Source organism: Eubalaena glacialis, unplaced genomic scaffold, assembly GCF_028564815.1.
Source record: "Eubalaena glacialis isolate mEubGla1 unplaced genomic scaffold, mEubGla1.1.hap2.+ XY scaffold_474, whole genome shotgun sequence".
Lineage (NCBI taxonomy): Eukaryota > Metazoa > Chordata > Mammalia > Artiodactyla > Balaenidae > Eubalaena > Eubalaena glacialis.
In genome coordinates, this window is record NW_026871378.1 from 78,220 (window position 1) to 100,276 (window position 22,057).

General features: G+C 46.3%; 1 protein-coding gene across 3 annotated transcripts in view; it reads left to right on the top strand.

Annotated features, from left to right (window-relative positions):
* The first annotated feature begins 287 nt into the window (after positions 1-287).
* The window catches only part of LOC133083665 (protein O-mannose kinase-like), a 62,851-nt gene continuing 41,081 nt past the window's right edge, over positions 288-22,057 (top strand). Inside the window, exon 1 of one of the 3 annotated variants that reach the window (XM_061179777.1) lies at positions 288-415. The gene's annotated coding sequence lies outside the window, so the exon portion shown is untranslated. Of the gene's footprint in view, positions 416-843; positions 878-11,590; positions 11,602-22,057 lie in introns of those variants that run through there. The other 2 variants (XM_061179782.1, XM_061179783.1) reach the window with 2 other exon arrangements.

Below are 22,057 nucleotides of genomic sequence, written 5' to 3' on the forward strand. Positions count from 1 at the left end.
TTGCCTCCCGAGTCTCCTTCATTATACCGAGAATTGGGGTTCAAAATACCTCCCCCTCCCGCAGAGGAGCGCTGGAGCACTGGCAAGTCAAGGGCACTTGTGGCCCCAAGGGCCTCTGTGTGTGTGTGTGTGTGTGTGTGTGTGTGTGAGAGCGGGGAGGCGCTTTATTACTCAACACCTCGCCTGCCTGCTTTCCATCCTTCTCCACCCGCTCCGACCGACCTCCTCGGCCTCCCAGTGGCCGTCAGGGCTCCCTGCAGACATCACTTCCCCACGGCGGTGGGGTCGCGGAGCTCACGGGCTTTCTGACCTTCACTGTGAGTAACAGCTCTCTAGTGAAGGGTTATAACCCACTCGGGCCGCAGAGACCGCGACTGCGGGATTAATCCTCCAAAGTGCCATGTGCAAAGTTTGGGTAAGTCAGTCGGCCCAGGGAGGGGAGGGCAGCCGAGAGCAGGCAAGGGGACAGGGCGGCTGGGGGGAGGGGGTCGGGCGGGGGTCTCAGTCCAGAAAGAGGAAGGGCCACACTTGCCGAGTGGACACCGACGCCCCCTGCTGGGGCCCCACCGCCACCGCGTCCTCGCCCCTCCCTCAACTTCGCCGGGTCTCAGGCGCGCGCGGAGCCGCCACCTGCGGGGTGGTCTCGGGCGCGCCCGCCGCAGGGGCAGCGGCTCGGGCCCGAGGGACCCCCGCCCCGCGCCCCGCGGCTCGCGGCCCCCACCCGGCGCGGGGCTCGGCCGCGGTCCCGCGCTCCCCGCCCCCGGGTCCCCGGAGGCTCCGCGGCCGCCCGAGCGGGAGGTGGAGCCGAGCCCGCGGCGCCGCGCAGGAGGAGCCGGCGGCGGCGGGAGCGGCGGGAGCCGGCCAGCAGCGCCTCGCGGTGAGTCGGGCCCGGGCCGGCCGGGCGTGGGCGTCGGGGCGGCATCCTCGCGCCCCGCGGCTCCACCACGGGTGGCTCGCGCGGCCGTGGGGGGCGGTGCCGCGGGGAGGGGGTCGCGCCGCAGGGGGGGGGTGGGGGAGGAGAGGGGAGGGGGTGGCGCGGCGCCCGCAGGTGGGCGCGCGGGGTCGCGGGGGAGGCTTCCCGGGAGGGCCCCGGGCGCTGCTGGCCGGGGTCGCTGTGGCTTCACCAGACTCTGGTGGCCTTCAGCTGTTTGATGACTTTCTTGAACACCGACTAAAAAGTAGCCTTTGCACGTGCCCGCGTGACTGCTTTAGCTGCGGCTGCACAGAGTCGTCTTTGCTGGGATGGAGAGGGCGCGGGGGGCGCGCCCAGGTGGAGGTGGGCAGCGTGCCCTCTGCCTGGGACCCGGGCCGGGGCGAACGTGCCTGAGGGTCGCCGCGATCCGAGATGCCGGGAGGAAGTGCTGTGCGCGGTCAGCGGAGGGGCCCCTCGAGGGCACGGTGTGGGGTTGGGGGTGAAGGGCGGCCGCGGAGGAGAGCTGTACGGAGACGCCGCGAAGTTGGTGTTTCCGCTGCGCTTCCTGCACCTGCACGCCGGTCGGTGACTTTGAATTTATCTTTTCACCGATGAGCCAAGGGATGGGAGAGGAGAAGGTCTAACAGCGCCGTGCACGCCGAAACAGCGAGCCTTGGGAAGCCCGCGTACATAATAGAGTGGCTATTTCGCCGCCAACTCCGCTTTTATTCTGATTTCAAAGCCTCGGAGTGGTTTTTACTTAAATGTCGTTAGAGAGGTCTAGATAATAAAGATAATTAACTGTTCTTTCACGTCTTTTTACTAGAAATGGAAATTCAATTCTACCGGGTTTGTTGGATTTTGTTAACATTTTCAAACAAGAAACTCGTAATTGTCGTAGCGTTACTTGCAACAGTGAACATTAACAAGCCCTGCGCGGTGCTGTCATGTTGCTAATTGGAAGCAGAAACGCCAAACTTAGATATAGAAGCATAAAGCAAAAAACATAAAGTCTTAGTCGTAAAAAATGACTCGGACACGTGTAATAGTGCATACTAGGGCATGGGACGGCGTGTTGTGCTCCCGGAGAGGGTCAATTCCTGGAAAGCGAGAGATGGGCCGTAACGGTTTAAACATGTGATGGTTCTTTCCATCCTATGTGTACTCTAAAGTATACAGCATTGAAATGCTTTAATTCTGTTCATCTTTGTGCTCCAGATTGCAAACTGTCATAATGGGGTTCAAAGCAAAATCTCAAGCTTTTGGATTCACCAGATGACACGAAAGCGAAGGGAACTTTTGCTTTGCCGTCCCAGACTCCTGGGCTCCAGGCAGCCTCCCATTTATTAACTGTATGACCTTGGGCAAGTCACCCTTTCACAGCCTTGGTTTCGACTTTGTAAAATGCCAGTAATATCCCTCACCTTATGAAGACGTTGGGAAAAAGGAAGTAACACCTAGGAGCTTATCCCAGCGCCCAGAGCACACTAAGTGCTCTGGAAAAGTTGTCTCTTGTCTTCCTTGACTTTTAGGAACCCCCAGGTCTGGCATGTTTCAGCGTTGTTGCTGTTTTTAACTTAAAATTCCTTGTGTGCAGCCTTCCTTCCCATCCATCCCTTCAAGCACCCTTGATTGAAGAACCTCAGATGCTGCCCTGTCTGGGTGTTTGGAAGTGAGGGGCTGAGACTCTGGAGGTGGAGGTGGGCAATACTTCAGGTTTTTCCTGTTGGTAAGAATCCATCACGAGGTCACACGATGACGCATTGTACTTCCCGGTCTTCATGTTGCTCTAGCTCTGTCCCCAGTGTAATGTTGTCACACTGGAAAGAAAGCACAGGAAGCTCTGCACAGTGCTTGCTCTCGCTTTTACCCTGTCTCTCCAGGCCAGCTCAGGCCGGGCAGGGCGCGCGGCTTCATCAGTATTTGTGGATTTGAAAGACAGGATGTAATGAAGTTATTCTTCAGGTCACATGTTTTTTATTCCTAGTGAAAGGACCTTGGGATTCTAAATGATGGCCCTACTGTATATTAGGGCTAATAGAGGTTATTAAAGAAGGTAGGTAGCTCAGGTAGACTTGATTACCTATCGATTTTGCCCTGGTGGTGAAGCAGTCTTATAAAAGCTTACGCAGCCAAGTCGGAGCAGCGGCTCCACCACTAGGGGCCTCTTCTGCATAGCGTATCACCCAGGCTGTCATTCTTTGCCATTATTATGTCCTGTAAGGTAGCGAAGGAACTTAACTTCCTGGGTTCGCCACACGGAATACTTTATTAGAAAAGGGCAACCTTGTGTGAAAAGCATTACCAAAGGCCTAAAAATATGTGCAGGTGATCAGCTCGGTGCTTTGTGACCACCTAGAGGGGTGGGATAGGGAGGGTGGGAGGGAGGGAGATGCAAGAGGGAAGAGATACGGGAACATATGTATATGTATAACTGTTTCACTTTGTTATAAAGCAGAAACTAACACACCATTGTAAAGTAATTATACTCCAATAAAGATGTTAAGAAAAAATATGTGCAAGTGGTCTTAAATGACAGATTCGGTACCATCTGAGAATAACTTTAAAGGTTTAAAGGAGATGTAATAATCGGGCTTTTTGCTTTGCATATCCTCATATTCCAATATATGACTTTAAAAAAACTGTCTAAAAATTCAAATATATGATTTAGCTCTAGTATTTTTCAGGGGTTTTGGGGAGTACGTTTTTGGTAGAGTTTATTTTTATCTTTTAATGTGTTTAAAATTGCTTTATTTCCCAAATTGGTACTTGGAGCGCTAATAACTTGTTTCTCAAGGAGTTTATCTGGCCAGTAGGAGCTGCTGGTGTCTTGTGTTTTTTAAAAAAGGGGCCACGTGAAATTCCACGCATAAAAATATATATTTCATTACATTCCAAGATGTATCATTGAAAGGCATTTTTCTTCTGGGAGTTTTTGAAAAGTCCTCTTATTTCTAAATTAGAGCTTGAATGAAGTTAGTCAGGCTTGAGACTATTGAACAACTTGAAGGTGTGTTGGTGTTTTTATTTGTCAGATGGAATTTGCTATTTGGTAGAAAAAAATACCGACAAGGTATGTAAGCAAACACGATGACTGAAAATATTGCCATATGGTTTGTGAGTGAATAAGAGAATATTGTATTTTCAGGTTTTCACTGAAATGTAATTACAGTGACAAGCTAAATACCAGTAATCGGTAAAGTAAAACTAACTACCATTACAGAAGAGTTCAGCGCATTGCAGGCCCCAAATCTTACCGAGGGATTTCTTCTGAATTCAGTACGTTATCAGACTTCTGATTCCGATTTTCACGTGGCAGGACTTTTTTTTCAGCGTGTTTTTTATTGAAGTATTGTTGATTTACAATGTTGTGTTAATTTCTGCTGTACAGCAAAGTGATTCAGTATATGTATACATATATGTTCTTTTCCATTATGGTTTATCATAGGATATTGAATATAGTTCCCTGTGCTATACAGTAGGACCTTGCTGTTTATCCATTCTCTATATAAAAGCTTACGTCTACTAACCGCAGCCTCCCACTCCATCCCTCCCCCAACCCCCTCCCCCTTGGCAACCACCAGTCTGTTGTCTATGTCCGTGATTCTGTTTCTGTTTCATAGATAGGTTCATTTGTGTCATATTTTAGATTCCACATGTAAGTGATATCCTATGGTATTTATCTTTCTCTTTCTGACTTACTTCACTTAGTATGATAATCTCTAGGTCCATCCATGTTGCTGCAAATGGCATTATTTCATTCTTTTTTATGGCTGAGTAGTATTCCATTGTATATATGCACCACATCTTCTTTATCCATTCATCTGTCAATGGACAGATAGGTTGCTTCCATATCTTGGCTATTGTGAATAGTGCTGCTATGAACATAGGGATGCATGTATCTTTTTGAATTATAGTTTTGTCTGGATATACATCACGTGGTGGGACTTTAAAGCAAGGCAGTCTGATCGTTGCTGCCTTTCTTTCAAGGTCTAGATCATTACTAAGAACTGGGGAAGAGGAGAACTTCTGTGTGAAAGTCATAGATAATTCTTCTTATCACTTCCCGATGAGTTAGCTAACTTTTGGGGGTTATGTTTAGGATTCTGAGCATGTCAAAGAGTTACACAGATCCTGTTTGCACAAGAACGCTTCTTTAAACTGGGGGAGCGCTGCCGCTGCCCTCAAACATCCCGCCGGTGAAGGCCCTGCGTCTCCCTGCCTCCCCGACTTCCCCCAGAAGGAGGCGAGGCTCAGCCACAGTGATGGGTGTAGAGCTGCGTGTAAGGCGAGGCATGTGAGTTTGGACAGCAGCCTGGAGCTGACCAAGATGATGGAAGCCCCAGGTGGGAGGAATTGCATGTTTATACATGGGAGTCTTTTTTTAGGAACTTGCACTTGGGCCCTGGATGCACAGAAACAGCAGCACTAGAGTTTGCAGAGAGGTTTGGATCCTGTGACTTAGTGAAACAGTACTTTGATGCACAGATCATTTTAGTTGTTGCTTTTGGACAGTGCAAAACATACATTTGGTTATCCTGGGGTCATATCTGTTACTCTGTTTCCTTTTCACCCAAAGGGATATTTGAGTTGATGGAGGAAGAGGGAAGTAGGAGGCAGGGAGGAGGTAGATGGGAGTTGTCTGTTTATGCTGGACCCCCCGGGCCGCTTATTTTCCCTTCTCAAGGGACGTGAGCACATACCCTGCAACTTGATGATAGGAGCTGTTCACTGGTGTTTTGGGGCTGTCCTCATCTACTCTGTTAACGAAACTACTAAGATGATGGTCTTCGACTTAGGTCCTGGGTACTCTCCAAAGTGACCTTCTACTTCTGTCTGCTGTCTTTAGAAACTTGCTCAGTTAATGTGGCAGCTAACCTCTGTGAACAGGGCTGCCAGCCCAGCAGGGGCCCCTTTAAGGTGGAGCGTCCGCGCCAGGGTGCACAGCGTGGGAAGCAGAGTGTGGGCCTCAGCCTGCTCGCCTCCCGTCGGGCACTCTCGTGGGACAGTTGTCCACACAACTGTCTGTGAGGCTTACACCTGTACAAGTGGTTAGAACAGTGCCGGGCACATGATCGATGAGAGATGTATCATTGCGGCTGCTGGCGGTGGTGGTGATTATTATTATTATCATTACTGATAGCGTTGCTTTCAGGGTAGACCATGCTGGTAGGCACAATAATCTGGAACAGAGGATTCAGGTGAACTTAGTGCTTATAATAATGTTTGCAAAAGCAAGTGATTCATTCTTTTCAGATTTCTTGCTACATTTCCATTAGAGTTCTTCTCTTCATGTGTCAGAAACGGCTCACACAGAGCCCTTAACCGCGTGACAACTGCTCTGCGAAATGTGGGCCGTGAGTTGTTCATTCAATCAGCACAGCAACCTTAGGAAATACGCGCTATTATTCTCTGCATTTTTGCAGATGAGAAAACCAGGGTGTAGGGCGGCCAGTTACCTGCCCGAGGTCAGCTCGTGGGTGGCGGGCCTGAGCCTTGAGTCCGTGTCTGCCCGGCTCCAGAACCTCTGTGCTGTCTTTTCCAGCATCCATAGTCTTTGAATTGGTAGCCCAGAAAGCGTCTTCGAGTTCTGAGGGTTAACAAAATGTGAAAACATTGATTTCCCTTAGATTCTTGTATCTGTATCCTTTTCTAGACACGATGGAGCAGGATGACAAATGAACTGTTATCAGTGGGTCTGCTTCAGCACTTTTTATTTATAGATTTTTATATGTGGCTTTTCCTAGTAGCTCGAAATACAATACAGCGTGGTACAACTTATTTCTGTACAACGTTTAACGTCTTGTGAAGGCGCTTCTCAGGCATGTTATAAGCAGAATATATGAATAAAAGCCAGCGTGTGGTTGCAGAATATTAAGGTGTGAAGGCTGGCGTCAGGCGTTCATGCATTCACTCAACAAATACTTCTTACTCACCTCTTCTCTGGAGTCACTCTGCCAGACACCACAGAGACGGCGAAGATGTGGAAGGCTGCAGCGCAGAGGAAGGCTCTGGGCCTTCGGGGTGGGCATTGCTGGGGTTTGAATCTCAGCTCTGTCGCTCACTGACTGGGGGTCCTGCCCCATCAGTGGACATCTCTGAGGCTTAGTTTCTTGTGTGCATAATGGGGAATAATAATACTTGGTAGGCTGTTGCACGAATTAAATGAGATGCATGGGGAAGCCATCAGGCCGCTGGAGGTGGTGGGTACTGACCCACAGCGGTGCCCTTCCTCTTCCCCCATCTTACCTGTCTCTTCTCCCACTTCCACCAATTACAGGGGCTGGGAGAGATAAAGATACTTAAACTCCAAGATAGAATCCTTCCACATGTTCCTTTCTGGCTCTCCCTTGCGGGGCTGGGACAGACCCGGCAGCGGGGTTGGGTGATACGTGAGCTGGTGCCAGGGTAGCGTTCCTGTCACGCTGGCTTGTTACCCAGGAGGCCCAGAGGAGGATGGATTCCAGGAAGCAAGGGCAGCTTGGAGCCCAGCATAGGTGCCTATGGGTCCCGGGGGTGGGGATGAGAGTCTTCTGGGGGAGTAGCCAGGAACTCGGGTCCCATGGAGATTGGAACAGGCCAGAAAAGAAGTCAGAGGCGGGCTGAGTGGAAAGGGTTTGAGACGTGCGTGGAGGGCGAGGCAAGAACGTGAGCAGCTTGTCCTTGGGGACACGAGGGGGTCAGGCGGCTCAGATCTGTGGCTGGCGGGCGGTGCTGAGGCGTGGGGAGAGGCCTGCAGCCCTCCTGCACTGCCTCCCCCACTGCTGCAGGGCCTGTTACGGACTTCCAGCTCCCTGGCCTCCCACTGCAGGGTTTTTCCAGAAGCACTGCAGCCTCTCCCAGCAAACAGCTAAGTCAAAATTACTAGTTGTTGCCAGTTCTCACTCTAGATCTTCAAGGGGTAGCCGGTATCATGGGAAAATAAGCCTTTACTTATTCCAGTTGGAGATTCGGTTAAACACACCCAGATCTGTTTCTGGTGAGGCCGGGAGCCCGGTCCGCAGGGCCCTGTTTAGGGTCCTGCTGGCCTTTCTGGAGCGTGGGCTGTGTTGTGAGATCAGGGGTGTTTTCAGGGAGATGTTCCTAGTGGTTTTATGGTAATGGGCCACCTTGTTTGGTGTCTGGGGCAGGTGCCGTGTGTGGTAGGGATGGAGCGCGGGCTTCACAAAATCATTACGGTCTGGGACCGGCTACCTCAGCCAGGGAGCAGGAGGCCCTGACTCATTTATTCTGCACTGGCTCATGGGCATAAACCAGCCCTTCTGTGAATAAGCAAACAGAACCTGCCCAGGTGCAAGAGAAGCTTGATTCAGCATTTAAAAAAAATGCGAGAAATTTAAAAAACGTATTGAATCGGGGAACAGTTTGTTTAAAGTAAGCTACTGTAATTTTCAAAAGCCCATTTTATAGAATTAATAGAGTGTATTAAAATGAAATGAACAAGCAGACTTTAAAAAAGCGACAGAAGGATAGTTTTGTGGGGAGGAGAGTAATCCTTGAAATGGATTCCAGGTTGGTTCCTTTGGTTTCCGGGGAGCTGAGTGGAATGAATGTTTGCTGATTGCTCTAATAAGTGAGACCGTCTGGTCAGCTCCGGGACGGGCCTGGGCGGTGGAGCCAGTTCACCCAGGTCCACCCTTTCTTAACTGTGATCCTGGACAAGTTACTGAATTCTTTAGATCTCAGTTTTCTCATCTGTAAAGTGAGGATAATAGTGCCCATCGTATTGGGCAGTTTGCTGATTGATTTAGAGAATGTATGTGAACGGCTTAGCACGAGGTGGTTACTTGGTAGCATCAGCTGTTGTGATTACACAGGTGCACAGGAAGGAAGGTGGAAGGGAAACATAGGCGCGCAGGAAGGAAGTTTTTAATGTCTTAAGTCCTAGATGATTATAATCAGATACGTCTTGAACACCTGCTGTGTATATGTCCCTATGATAAGGTGCCTGGGTGTAGACTCTGATCCCAGAAAACTGCCCTCGGTATCCTCACGTAGCTCATGGTCTTAGGCTGAGAGGGGCAGGACCGTGACGGGGTCTTGCCGTTCAAGAAGGAATTCTTAGTGTCCCTCGGCTATTTCAGTGAGCTGCCCAAAGGATACTTGCCGTCCTTGGCTTATTTCCCATCTACTCTACTTACAGATGGATAGAAAATAAGTACTTCTTGGGCCTCGACATAAATAACTCAAAATACCCAGGGTACCTTTGGGTGTCTTATTTGCATAGAAATAAGATTTATTTAAGTACGTTTGTGGCTACATAATGGGAACCCAGCGGAGGAGACTTGTGTTTGGGGGGATATTTCTTTGGATGTGGCTCTGACCTGCAAGCTCTTGTATCTAAAGCATGTCCTTTGGTGTGGACATGTGGGAGGGTCCTTTTGTCTTTTCACTGAACTCATGGCCCATAGATTTCTGGGCCACACTAACGAGAGAGCTGAGTGTAAAGGGGGTTTTGTTTGTTTGTTTGTTTTGTATCTCTCCTCCAGATGGAGGTGTACACGTGTTGCTGCAGAAGGAGACTAGGTCGGTGGAGAAAGGATTCCCGAGCTGACTCACTCTGTGGCCATGGGCAAGTTCTTAATCCCTAAAGTAGGAATTTAATCATTGAGACTCAGGGGCCATTTGAATGCGAAGCAATAAAGTTTATGGACTGTGAACAGCTTCATCAGTCCAAACGGTGGCTGAAGCCAAAACCTGAGCATAAAGCTAGTTACTCTGCTGGATCAAGTGAGCTGTTTCTACATCTTGGGCCTTGGATTGTCTCAAAAATGGGTTTTCTTTGTAGAGAGGATATTTTTCACTTAAGTAATTAAAAATCGTGAGAGTGTTTTCCATGAATATCCTTGGGCATACAGGAGAATTTATCCAGCGTCACTGGAATTACCTTTTTCTCTTCCTCCAAGAGTGAGTCTGGACCAGTGCCTGGGCGGTTATTCGTGTGGAGCGCAGAGGCCATGAGAACACGCCCTTTACGCAGAGCGGGTGTCTCATGTTCTGATGGAAACGAGGCCGGAGACAGGAGGAGATGCAGGAACTAGACCCGTCTGGTCGCCTGAAAGCACGGGGAGGTGACTGTTTGGCTTGTGGGGACAGCCCTTCCTGGGGTGAAGGCACGTGGGAGGCACCAGCTTTTTAAAACTCTCTTCCCTGGTCTCTGTAAGTGACTGTTTCATTATCTTGGGGGCAAATGTCATGCCAGTGTGAAGTGGACAGGCATTACTGCAGCTCTTAGTCACTTCGGAATAAGAGTCAGAGAATGAATGGAGAAGCTTTGACTAAAGCTAGCCATGTTCATCTATTTTATCTATATGAACTAAAAAATCTTTGAAATGGCAAAATCGTGCATCTGAAGGGGACACGTGGATTCTGGAGGATTTGTAGACTTCATTTAACGGTTTTGTCAGTGACTTGTTGGAGTTAGAAGTCACGGGAGGACCACTGCTTAGCAAGAATACATCAACAGAAATAATGTTATTTCTGAGATCAGTTGGACCAACGTAAGTATTTTGCAGAAATAATAGCACCATTTGAGATCATTTGGACTATCTCCGTATTTTTCAGATGAACAGAAAGAGGCCCAGAGAAGTGAAGTGCCTTATCTAAGATGGCCCAGCTACTGAGGGGAATGACATTGTCAGGAATGGAGCCCAGGTGCCTTGTTTCCATCCCACTGCTCTTGATGGGCCATGCAGCATCCTTGGGTAGCACCGCCAGCTGGCAGGTAGTTTTAGGTGCCCCGACAATGATGCCACCTACACAACGGCCTGCTCTTAGGTTTTTCAGAATCTGGTTATGGAGCGCCTACCGTGTGCCCAGCACTGTTCTCAGTGCTAGAGATACACAGGTGAAAAGACAGGGGTTTCTGACCTCAAGGAGCTCTCAGTAGAGTGAAATACAAAGAAGGGACTATATTATTAAGCCATAGCTTAGTGACATGTGGAACATCTTCCTTGGAGATGTAAGCTCTCAGTGCCTACTTCAAGGTCAATGGGATTAGTTTTAATTTCCTGTTGATTTTACAGCATCAGAAATGGAAATCATGGCCATAAACTTCATGAATCAAATTGACTCCAAATGATCCCAGTCTCATCTGGATTAAAATGTGAAACTCTTTTTTCTCTGCACTTCAAATCCATGATCTTTCTGGAAACACTTGCTAAGAATAGTTCTGGAGGAGTTTGTTTATGGACACAAGTCAAAAATTAAATTGTTTATGTCAAAGAGAAGTAAGATGTCGATATGGGTATCACTGCAGCTAAGTCAGGGGTTGAATTATTGGCTTTTTAATTAAATTGAGGCCCTTTTTTTTCCCTGGGAGTGCAGAAGTGGCAGAAGCTTAGGAAGAAATCTACTAGGTACTGGGCAGTATCCAAAGCACTTTATTTGTGGAATTGTTTTTAAACCCATATAAAAATACTGGAAGGACTGAGGTTCAGGTAGACGGAATGCCTTGGCAGGGGCAGATGGCGTGGCAGGGAGACCCAGCGTTTGCACAAAGTCTGTCTGCCGCTGAAGCTCCTGTGCCCAAGCGTGGCGCCTCCATGGGTACCAAGTGTGATGTGGCAGCGGCCTTGCAGTTGCTTTTGTGTCATTCTTGAACAGGACTGCAGACCTGGAGCATGGGGTCCACAGCTCACACCATTGTTGGATGCGCTGCAAGCAGCAAGGTGCAGTGTGTAGACACGGTAGGTTCTTTGTAAGTACGCGTGAAATGAACAGAGGCAGCAACTGAACAGTCAACAGGCTTTGTGAGAAACTGTGTTCACGAACAGGGCACGTTACCTTCCAGGGTCCCTGCAGGTGAGTGTAAAGCTGACCTTGGAGAAACCAAACAAACTACCCACCCCAAAAGAAAAGTCTTTTTTAATATCATTTGCTGTTCATAAGCGTGCCTGTTTGCAACTGTCTTCCCACATACTGTTTTCTTGCTTGGTGTTTTCTTCCAAGCTACCTGTAAACAAATTATGCATTCATAATCTTATGGCAGGCTGGCTGGATCTAACAGAGTCAGGAAGGCTTCCAACACATTAAGTGTTCTTGAAGGTTATATAAAGGAGGACTAATTATCGCACTGACGTGATTATAAGAGAGATGCTGGAGGTCTCTCTTTTTTTTTTTTAACTCTAGGTGTGTGGGCTTCAGTAGTTGTGGCGTGCAGGCTCAGTAGTTGTGGCTTGCGGGCTCTAGAGTGCAGGCTCAGTAGTTGTGGCGCACAGGCTTAGTTGCTCTGCGGCATGTGGGATCTTCCCGGCCCAGGGCTCGAACCCGTGTCCCCTGCATTGGCAGGCGGATTCTCAACCCCTGCGCCACCAGGGAAGCCCCGATGCTGGAGATCTTGATTCACTGGGATTTTGACAGCAGCCAGAGTGGTTAAGACGCTTTGAGAAACAGCAGAGGTGATCTGTTTCCACCAAGTGATTTTCTTAAATCTGTGACATGGGCGTACTCTAGGCTCCCGAGCAAGAGGACGGACTAAATAAGGCATGGAGTCACTGGGGTTGGAGTGGTGATGCGTCGCTGGTGCTCACAGTGGGAGCCTGTGAGATGTTATATTTAGTGATAATACCTCTCCCGTAGCCATCTGTCTCTCTCTTTAATAAGCCATGTTCCTTATCAGGTAATTTGTGTACATCGATTACACCATTATACTTGTTAAATATTAAAGCGTTTATCCCCCCCTTGTGTGAAGTCTAATTAGGCAAAGCGCTCAGCACAAGCCTGGATTATCAGGGTAATAGTCTGCTCGTTACCTGCGACATACCTCAGCTTCCTGGATCATTTGTGTTTTTTTTTTTTCCTCCTATCAGAGTGCCCGTGTACCTAATACAGTGCAGGAGGGTTTGGTGAAGGGTTCAGCACCGTCGGGCCATTAATAAGGGGCCTGCTACAAAGATTATGAAACCTTTAAAAAATGAGTGGAGCGATGTATTATCTATAGTTGGCATTTTTCATGAATCAGTCTTCTGAACAGATATTTCTGATGAAACTAATTTGACTAAATTAAAGAATCTTAAAATAGCTTTAAAGGCTAAAAATACAAGTTACAATGTTGTTTGGAAGAAGAGAAAACCCATCAGTAAGTAGTTGCATTTTATACATGCTGCTGATGAAAAGAATAATTTTAGATGTCAAACCAGTATCACCTGAAAGTCCATGGGGTGGTCCATTACTTACTTTTTCAACTTATTTCTTCTGTGCAGTCTAATGCAAAAATTAATTTGCATCATGGATTTCCTAGCAAGCATTTTATTAGTATAAGGCCAAAAGTAAGGTTATGAATCAGGCTAGTATCTTTGATAAGTTATCTACATCCTTTTGAGACAATCATTGTAAAGACCGTTTTTTTTGGAAGTGTTCGTGGTACTCCCTCATTATTTACATTCCTAAAAAAATCTGCAGTGTGCTGTGAGCATGTACACACACACACACAGGAACATGCATGTGCACACGTGTAATCTGGGGCTGATGGGCATGAACCAGATAAGGATTAAGCCCAGTTTACTGCTTATTATTCTCAGGGAGAAAAGCTTTTAAGCCGTGTTTCATGTAATGGGTGGCTATCGGGGCGAATCGGTTTTTCCCTCTCATGGTCCCAGCAGCTCCTGTTAGGGTTTTGAAAGCGCCTTCATCCCTTCACAATTGCAAATAGCAGTAGCGTCACTTGTCCTTTATGCACTATGGAAAGAAAGCAGCCTGTATCTCCTTAAAATGAGAGTTTATTTTGGGTTGTTTTTGAATGTAGTCAAATCAAAATGAGACTTAGCTCTGAGTTAAAATATGGATATAAAGATCAGAGAATGGAAGGGAACTCACAGGTCATCTGGTCTAATGCTTCTGCTTCTCTAGTGGGGAAGCTGAGGCAGGGAGGCACGTGGCTCCTCAAGGTCACATGGTGTTAGCAGGGGTCCTGCTCTACTGCACTTGTCTGCAGGCCTGATGGTGACCCTCGGGCCAGGTCCCACCTTCCGGCCCTTCACAGGTATAGTGTACCTGGGCCTGGATCAGTTCGAAAATTTTTTTAAATTTAATTTTTATTTTATACTGGAGTCTAGTTGATTTACAATCTTGTGTTAGTTTCAGGTGTACAGCAGAGTGATTCAGATATACATGTACATATATCCACTCTTTTCCAGATACTTTTCTCATATAGGTTATTACAGGATATTGAGCAGAGTTCCCTGTGCGACACAGTAGGTCCTTGTCGTTAATCTATTTTATATATAGTAGTGTGTATATGTTAATCCCAAACTCCTAATTTAACCCTCCCCCCACCTTTCCCCTTTGGTAACCATAAGTTTGTTTTCGAAGTGTGTGAGTCTGTTTCTATTTTGTAAAGAAGCAAAAGCTAAGAGAATTCAGCACCACCAAACCCGCTTTACAACAAATGCTAAAGGAACTTCTCTAGATGGAAAAGAAAAGGCCACGACTAGAAATAAGAAAATTATGAATGGGAAAGCTCACCAGTAAAGGCAAACATACAGTAAAGGTAGGAAATCATCCACACACAAATATGATATCAAAACCAGAAATTGTGGGAAGAGGAGAGCACAAATGCAGGATATTGGAAATGCATTTGAAACTTAGAGATCAACAAGTTAAAATCTTGTTGATCAAATTCAACAAATCTTGTGTAAATATAGACTGCTATGTCAAAACCTCATGGGGACCACAAACCAAAAATCTACAGTAGATACACACACAAAAAAGAAAAAGCAATCCAAACACAAGATAGTCACCGAATCACAAGAGGAAGGGAAGAAAAAAGACCTGCAAAAACAAATCCAAAACAGCTAACAAAATGGCAGTAAGAACATACATATCAATAATTACCTTAAATGTAAATGGATTAAATGCTCCAACCAAAAGACATAGACTGGCTGAATGGATACAAAAATAAGACCCATATATATGCTGCCTACAACAGACCCACATCAGATCCAGGGACACATACAGACAAAGTGAGGGGATGGAAAAAGGTATTCCATGCAAATGGAAATCAGAAGAAACCTGGAGTAGCAATACTCCTGTCAGATAAAACAGACTTTAAAATAAAGACTAAGAGACAGAGAAGGACACTACGTAATGAGCAAGGGATCAATCCAAGCAGAAAGATTTTGAAGGAAAGCTTGCTGCCTTACAGCCAACTCAAGGCAGAGTGGGTGTAGTCTGAACCTGTCCGGGGTTGGAGAACTTACATTTTGTATCTGCTCATTGGCATATTCCTAGAAGTGGAGAACTGGGAGCCAGCGTGTGCCTCTGAGCATCTCTGAGTTCAGCAGGGGGTCAGCAGGGAGGCCGCTGTCTGCTGTCCTGGGATGATGATCCAAGGGAGGGGCGCCTGCCGCTCGGCCGACCTCAGCTGTGAAGGCCCAGAGTCTGGCCTTTTCCAGCCTGCGGTTGCATCGTCAGGCCCCGAGTAAGTCATCCAACCAACACACCCCAGGGCACAGGGGTTAGGGGTTAGTTCACCTTGACAAATAACTGTCTTGGTGGTTGGTAAGAAGCGTGGTGGTTAAGCCTGTGGGGTCTGAAGCCTAATGTATTTGGGTTGCACTAGCTGCCGTGTATGGAATTTAGGCAAGTTACCTTACTACTTGAGCCTCAGGCGTTTTGTCTGTAAAATGGGAATAGTAGCAAACATTTATATTGTACTCACTATGTGACAGCTGTTGTCTCAGTGCTTCAGGACCACTGACTCATGTACTCTTCACAGAAACCCTATGAGGTAGGTACTACCATCATTCCCACTTTACAGATAAGGAGACTGAGGCCCAAAGAAGTTCAGTGAATTGCTCCAGGTGACACAGCTGTTAAGGGTTGGAGCCGGGGTGTGAATCTTGGCAGCCCGTTGCTCTTTATCTCTCTCCTCTGCTTCCTCTCAGTGGGATTAAGATGATTGTGAGGATCAAGTGAGATAAGCTCTCAAGCAGTATCAGCTGTCCTCGCTGATTGTAACAAAGCTGACAGTGCCTCAATAACAGCAACAGGAAAATCTACGTGATCAGCGCCTTCTTTACCCGTCACCCAGCTCCTAGAAACGAGATCATGATCAGAACGTCACTTTGACAATTACAGAAGTCACACAGAATTCGGAAGGCTTAACCAAATGTCCCTCTGTGTGGACAGTGTGGGCACAGCCATAGGAGAGCCGACCAGGGCTGGGGGGCCGCGGGGCCGAGCCGATGGCTGAGATTCCTTTCCTGCTCGCAGGACCTGGTGACTTTCTCCGCTGCAGGTGGCTCTGGGGTTTCAGACAGCAGCTTTGAACTATTTCCCCTCATCTGTCATCTGGACAGTTGAGTGGATCAGATCCACCCAGAGTGCTGTCACTGACCTCCGCCGCAGAGGTCAAGGGTGACACACCTTCGAGGAAGTCTGCCACCGCTGACCAGCATCTTCCACTTTGTGTTGAGTTCATAGCCTCGTCGTCAGGTGCAGGCTTCTTTCCGGATTGTTTTGCTATGGAGTTTAGAGATTATGCTGTGTTGTTCTTTGTTTCCTTTTAAATTCATAAGTCATGATAAGTATATGTGTATGTAACGTGTGTGTGCCTTTTGACTTATAATAATAAAGCGAGTAACGATCCAGTAAGCATCTAGAACGTTCCCTCTGAAGCCCCTCCCATGTACTTCCGGGTCTTATTTCCTTCCTTCCTCCTGCCCCACCCGAGGGGTAACTGCTCCTCCAGATATCGTGTTAATCATCTCCTTGCTTTATTAGAGTTTTACCACCAGTGTGCATCCCCACATAGTTTATTGTTTTTGTGACAGGCTGTTGAATTGGAAAACTTGACTAAAGCCTCCAGATGCACTAGATAGCAGTTACAAAAATGAGGTGTGAGCACGACCAAGATGGGCATTTTCAGAGGCAGTATCGGCACACGAGGCTCACAGCTCTCGAAAATCCTCCTTACTGTGAGGGTATAAGAAGCACCCATCTATCTGGAGAAAATTCTGCTGTGAATCTGCACCAGCCCCTCCCCTCCTGGAGGAAATGGGGGTGGAGGTGCTGCCCACGCACCCCGAGCCCTGTGTCCCCTCAGCTGGGTGCGTGGTGGGCTGGCTCTGACTCTGGTGAGACGTTTGGGGGTGTGGAGAGTGAAGAGCAGCTGGGACAGGCCTCCCCGCCACTGCTGTGTTTCTTGGGGCCATTGTAGGGGGGCTCCCCCTGGACCAGGTGTGGCCCCTGCAGGGAGGGAGAGCCAGCCTGGAACTTGACCCCTGCCCAAGGACACAGCCAGTGGAGAGCTTGTGGAGTGAGTTTCAGGGTCTGGGTGCATCGCCCACACCACAGGGATCGGAGGGGAACCCCTGGAGAATCCACAAAAGTGCCCACGAGAGTCAGAGTCAGGCCTGAGTATCGGCTGGTCCATAGAGTGCAAAGCCATCTGTGCTGGTGAGGAGGAAGTTTGCCTGCATGTAAGAGAAACAACAGTGGTAACACACAGTAGAAGTTAATTTCTGTCTTACGTAGAATCAGTTGGGAAGTAGGCAGTTCAGGGATGGGATGGGGGCGCCACACAGATGTCAAGGTCACACCTCCTAGTTCACTGCCCCACGGCCCAGGCCCATGACTGTGGTCCTCGTGCTCCTGCTCAGAGGGGCTGCTGCAGCTCCAGCCATCATGTTACAGTTCAGGCAGACAGAGGCAGGATCTGCTCCCTCCCTTTTAAGGATACTTTCAAGATACATCACCCAACATTTCTGCTTATATGCCATTAGCCAGAGTCGAGTCACGGGGTCAGGCCCAGCTCCAAGAGAGCCTTGGAAATACAGACTTGTTGCTGGGTAGCCATGGGCCCAGCTTAAAGTTGGGATTCTTTTTGTCAAGAGGAAGGGACTAGTGGATATTGGGAGGCAGCCAGCAGCCTGTGCCACTTCTTTTTCATGGCACTAGCAGTCAGGTGGCCTTTTTCCACGTTCCAACGCTGGAGGGGAGGGTAACCGCGGCCAGCAAGGGGGGAGGGGGAGGGGAGGAAATGCAGAAGCCAATGCCTCTTACTCTTTTTGGCCTTACTTAAAGGGTCGATAATACACTGACCTGACATTTTATTTTTTGAGTTACAGTTGTGTTTTGTGACTTAAATTAACTTTAGGACTTTCTGTTACCTACAAGTGGCCAGAGAATTATGGGACCTACCAGAGTTTCCCTCGGGTAGCAGGGGGAAAACATACTGCTTGAATATTATATTTATTTCAACTTAATAATGTCTTTGTTATATAAAACCACCATGCCGTTTTCACACCTAAAATATTAATAATCATCCTTTAAAAATCGCCTAATACCCAGGCCATATTTAAGTTTTCCTCATTTTGTAATTACCTGTGGTGATGGATGTTAACTGGACTTGCTGTGGCGATCGTTTTGCAGTTTGTACAAATATTGTATCATTACATTGTACATCTGAAACTAATTATATTATGTTAGTTATACCTCAATTAAAAAAATACATACTCTAACCTAGTAAGTCTGCTTATAATCATTCATTCTATGGAGATCATCAGACTAGTATCCAAAGGTGTGTAAAAGCATGTTCATCAAAACCTTATTTGTAGAGAAAAGATCCTAAATATCACTCAGTGGGAAATGGGTTAAGATATTATGGTGCCTCCATACAGAGGAATTATTATTAGCCATTAGAAAGAATGATGTAGATGATTAATGATGTGCACATATGATTAAACTATATTGATGAGTGAAAAAAAAGGTTTCCTTGATTATCCTTGAGTATCTCAAGGAGTATCTTTTTCTTTGTTTGCATCTCATTTCCAAAAGGTCAGCGTGTGTGAGGTGTGTTTCAGGTGTATTTCAGCTGGCATAGGTTAGCCCTCAATGTTCCCCTATCAGCAGAAAGACCTAGACCTCTCAGCACACAGAGTGCCTGGTGCGTTGCCTCCGTGACCCTGTTTTAGGAATTTGGAGGAGGTTAGCAATAATCTGTATTCATGTGTCACACAGCTGCTGACTTCTAAATCAGAAAGCTTGAGACAGTGGAGTTTGACTTGGGGCTTATCCTGAACAGAGAATTGATTTATTCTTACTAACAGAAAGTAAAGGTCTTCAAAGTGGGAAATAAAGGAATCTATTTTATGCTTAAATAGAATTTCACATTGATCATTGATCGAGTGCGGGCCTTGGATGTGATGTTGTAATGGTAACATACCACAAGGAGCTTATTCCAAATTGACTAGGGTGCTTTATAAGATTGTGTATTTAGAATATATGGATATGATTGTATTTTTATTTAACCTGAACTTACTGGATACCTTCCACATGAAACACTGCTGTGTCAGACAAAAGACATGGAAAACAATGGGTTTTCTTAGGTCACTATTGCCTCTTCTCCCCTCTTCTTTCCACATGTTTTACTCTTTATCAATATATGTTATTAATCTTCAGAAATCCTCTTTCAGTGCTATACCATTCCCCAACATGTCAGTCTAAACGGCTGGTTAAGGAGTATCATCGTTTAAAACTACGGGTTCTCCAGTTTTTAGGTATTTATATGTTATCCTTTTCATATTTACAAATGAATTTGAGATATCCACATGTTCTACTTTTGAAAAAGAACAAATAAAGAACAACAATAAACCCAGTATCATCAAAGTTACAAAATAGATAAATTAGAAATTACTTACATTCCTAAAAAAAAAAACCACCACCAAACTTTCCTTCATCCATGCAGTGATACAAGGTAATACAGATAGCAGTTCATATGGTGAGGTAGTGTATTTGGAAATGACATAACTTTTAAAGATGCACGTATATAACTTTTTTGCAACTTGACTTCTTGCCAAAAGTAAGGTGTCTGTGAATACTTCTTACTTTTGGTGTATATTGTAAACTCTTGAACCTTGATGTTATTATTTATTCATTTAACACATGTTCATGGTGCCCCTGCTATATGCCCTGCATTGAGCTGGTGCCAGGGAAAAGTCACATGAAGACACAGCTGGTTTTTATTCTAATTTCAGGGTTGGGGAAATTCAATGTCTAAGTGAAAGGTCAGCTACTGGAGAGTCAATTTGTGTTCATGTTTTGGTTTTCAAGAGATGGGCCTGGAGCGCGCGGCAACTAATTTGATACCTGTTCTATGGCAGCTGATAAATAGAGTTACCCACAGTGGATACTTATGGATCTTAAATTGGTGTATTTTGTTGTAGAAATACTGTTAAAAACTCTAACTTTTGTATTTCAGGAAATTAAAAATAGTGTTTTTGAGTGCAGATTTTACATGTTAATATCTGTCAAACACAGTAGGAGGAATAGTTAGCCGTTGTTAGTTTATTTAAAAACATGCCATTTTTAACACACTAGCTTCTAGAAAACAAGGAAGATGTGATTAAAGCTAGATTGATCCAGATTGCAGCCTTTGGCTTACATTACTTAATTCTCTTAACTTGGAAGATTTAGAATTGATTGTAAGAAAGGGTTTGGCGAATGACACTTTTTGGGAAATGTTCTTGTTTTCTGCGTGCTATCAATGCATTATGGAGATAAAAACTCTGATAAATTTCATCAGATTTCACTCTGATGAAATGGCAAATACAGAGTTGCAGCATGGCCTGACAACTAGGTTATTATTTGATTCAACATTTTAATTTATTTTCTAAATGATTAACCATGACAACAGTTTAAAAGATGTTCTTAACGTAAAATTATAGAGGATGCTGACAAGTAAATATCTGCTCTTTGTTGATCAGGAATTACAGCCTAAGCAAGAGCTTTTCTTTTTATTTTTTTTAATTGTGGTAAAATACACATAACATAAAACTTACCATCTGAACCATTTAAAAATGGTTACTTAAAAGTGTACAGTTAAGTGACATTAAGTATATTCACATTGTTGTGCAGCCATCACCACCATTCATCTCTGGAACTCTTTTAGGAGCTGATTGTTATTACTGTTATTTTGAAGTGCCATGTTCTAGCTAGCCTGATGGAATTTCATTACGGACAGGTGGCATTGCAAGTTCTCAGGTCTTTAAGTTTTAAGGTGGTGTGTCACAGGACACGCATCTTTAGAGGACTCATGAGGCCCTTTCTTTAAGGGCGCCCTTCCATTTCCCCATACTCCCTAATCCCAGTGGGGATCCCAGCCAAGGTTAGTTCTGCTACTGAGTCCAAGCTTGTACTGCTCGCTGCATGACAGCCAGTAAATCGAGAGATGAGGTGTTGGGACGGGGAATAGTAACTTGATTTGGAAAGCCAGCAGACGGAGAAGACGGTGGAAGAACCACCGGAAGTGTACGGAAGAACCATTTTACCCAAGTTGGAATTCAGGCTTCTTTTATACTGAAAGGGGAGGAGGGTGGTTAGTTGTTGTAAACTTCTTGGTGCTGGAATCCTTTGTTCTTGCAGCTGTCCACCTAGGTCAGGTCAGGATGTTCCCTTAAACCTCCAACAAGGCAAAGGTTATTCTCTGTTCTGCAACTTTTTATCCTTATGTGAGTGGGAAAGTGTTATACCTTTAAAGGTCAGAGCCTTGAGAACAGCTTCCTGTATATTTCAGGCAATAGGCAACATTCTTAACTTGTAGCAAAAGCAACAAAATACAGAGTTAAAGAAACAGATCCAATATGGAGTCAGATTTGTTCTTCCCTATTACAATTCCCTGAGCTTCCTCAATTTCTCCCACTCCTCCTCCCACGGGTATCTGCTTAAAGTCCCCACAAGCTTTAGACTGTGTCCTGCTGGCTGAAGGATGCAGGAGGCCAGGTCACGGTCATCCCGGGCGTGGTGCATGAGAGCTGCCTGAGAGCAGCCTTTCGGGGTTAGTGAGGAAGGTCTGGCCAGTGGCAGTTGGAGTCTGGTTTGCAAGATGATCAGAAAATGGAAAACACGAGAATTAGTTGTTACTGACAAGCACCAGCAACTTGAAGGACACACTGCCCTAGGAGGAGAGTCAGAGGATGGCCAGAGCTGGGCTGCTGCGCCCACTTGGGAGTTACTGGCTGGGCCTGGAGGTGCCACTGCCGGTGACCACGTCTGTGTCTCCACACGGTCCACATTATCACTTGACTTTTTTTGCTCGTTCCCCACCCCCTTTTCTTAGATAAAGTCCATTCAGAATAGCAGTCGCTTAAACATTGTCATTCGCAGCATGGACGTAATACACATGTAACAATGCAGAACATTTTT